Here is a 2,370-nt window from a genome sequence, read left to right as displayed (position 1 = left end):
GAATCATTGATTGGCTGCCTCCTGCACGCCACCTATTGGGGATCAAGCCCACAACCCAGGCATGTGCCCTTGGCTGGAATCGAACCTGGGACACTTCAGTCCACAGGCCAATGCTCTATCCACTGAGCCAAACTGGCTAGGGCTGATTTTTTATTCAGAAGATCTAAAACTATCTGCACTTGACTCTAACAAAGAGCTATAGCCTTGCTGCTCAGAGTGGTCATCAGAGCAGGACCTTCAGCCTCAGCATCACATAGGACATTGATTCTCAGAATCTAAAGCCCATAAGGACCTGATAAAAAACAACAACAACAACAACAACAAAGAATGATTTAAGGCTTTTTTGATGTCTTTGTTCCTGAGACTGTAGATGAAGGGGTTCAGCATGGGTGTGACCACATAGTACACATTGGGGCTGTTACACTTGAGTGTGCATTGTGGGTAGCAACAGAGCAGAGGTACACTCTTAGGCTCCTACAATAAAATAAGGAGACAACTGAGAGGTGAGACACACAAGCAGAGGATTCTTTGTACTTCCCCTGAGCTGATGACATTTCCTTTGTGCAGGACACTGTTTCAGAGTATGAGTAAAGGATCCCAGCGAAAGAACCACCAACAAGCAAGAGAGCTGAAAAATAGATCGCCATGTTATTTAAAAAGATGTCAGAAAGGCAAGTTTGATCATCTGATTGAGTCCCCAGGAAAAGTGAGGGATGTCCAAGTCCATGCAGAAAGACAGCGATTATGCACTGAAGCAAGGAATTCAGGATACTCATGATCCAAGTCATCACAACCAGCAGTCCAGAGCCGAGGGTTCATGATGGCTGTGTGGTGCAGAGGGTGGGAGATGGCCACAAACTGGTCATAGGTCATCATGGTTAAGAGGAAAACATCCAACCCAACAATATATGTATATATGAATACATCTAGGTGATGCAGCATTCATAGGTTTTGGCTTGGCTCTGTGTCTTGATGTTCACTAGTATCTTTGAGATGGTGGTAGAGGTGAAACAGATGTCTGCCAAGGACAGGGAGGAGAGGAAGAAGTACATGGGTGTGTGCAGGGTGCATATGGGTCCACTGTGGCCCTCATCCCCAGCCAAGGTATGTGCCCGACTTGAGAGCTCTGGCAGTGTGGATATTGAGAGGGACAGAGCCTGCTCAGAGCCAAGCACTTCCTTCTGTTGCCTCTCAAGCCCACATCCCAGTACTGGCCCACTGATTCTGCTCTCTTCCTTTTAATCTTGTTTGCAGAAGTACTGCTCTTTGGAGACTCAGACCATGTGCTACTGATTCCTTTGTCCTGAACTCATGTGACATGAGCATCCCGGAAGCATTATGTTGAAGAATCTAGAAGCACAGTGTGGGGAGGGGCACATTCCTCCCTTGGGGATAGGTAAGGCTATGTCCAGAAGCCCAGCAGCATCTCCAGGGCATCCAGCAGAGGGGAGGCATCCTCCCAGGCCAGGTTAGACTAGCCGCTTTCAGAACACCCTTCTTTGGGGTGCTCTGGTGCCTGCCAAGGCCCATGGCTCCAGCTCCCCTGTCTATCTCCTCCCAACCCTCCCACATGTTTTCTCCTAGGAGCCCTGATTGTAGAATTTGGTTTTCCTACCCTCTACCTCCTAGCCAGGTCTGCCACTCACCAAGACCTTCTCCACTGAGGCAACCAAGGGCCTGGCTACCATGGAAGTCCCAAAGAGACCTGATAGGGCCTGTGTGTCCAGAACCACAGGGTGGATAACTTACCCTTCCCAGCACTTCTCCTGTCCTCCTTCCCATCATCTGGGCATCTCTGGCTCCCTCCTGCCTCTCTGTGTCCAAGGCAATAGAAGGATCTTCTAACTCATTGTCCTTAACTGAGCACTGACACCTGCTCTAGCTACTGGGGAGACAGAGTGACCACCACTTAGAAGCTTGTACTTATAGAGGCCTTTATCGGCCTTAATAAATGAGTCCACCAATCTCCCAAGTCCATGAAAGTGGAACTCATGTTCTCATTACTGTTTTATAGGTAAAGAGAATAGAGCACAGACAGGTGAGGTTGCTCACCCAGGGCTACACCTCCAGACAGTGGCAGAGTTAGGGCCTGACCCCTGACCACTCTGGTCTTCTGCTCTCATGAGAGCCATAGACATGGTTCCAGATTTCCACTCTGTCCAGAGAAGAGAGACAAAATATAGCAAACGAGCCCTAACCAGTTTGGCTCAGTGGACAGAGTGTTGGCCTGCGGACTGAAGGGTCCCAGGTTTGATTCCGGTCAAGGGCATGTACCTTGGTTGCAGGCACATACCCAGAAAGGGGTATGCAGGAGGCACCTGACCAATGTTTCTAACTCTCTATCCCTCTCCCTTCCTCTCTGTAAAAAAA

The 2,370-nt window shown here is 49.1% G+C and overlaps 1 pseudogene; it reads right to left on the bottom strand.

Moving 5' to 3' along the window:
* Window positions 1-249: 249 nt before the first annotated feature.
* Window positions 250-2,138, bottom strand: LOC102261283 (annotated as a pseudogene).
* Window positions 2,139-2,370: the final 232 nt, after the last annotated feature.

Source organism: Myotis brandtii, unplaced genomic scaffold, assembly GCF_000412655.1.
Source record: "Myotis brandtii unplaced genomic scaffold, ASM41265v1 scaffold2360, whole genome shotgun sequence".
Taxonomy (NCBI): domain Eukaryota; kingdom Metazoa; phylum Chordata; class Mammalia; order Chiroptera; family Vespertilionidae; genus Myotis; species Myotis brandtii.
This window is presented reverse-complemented; position numbering and strand designations above follow the sequence as displayed.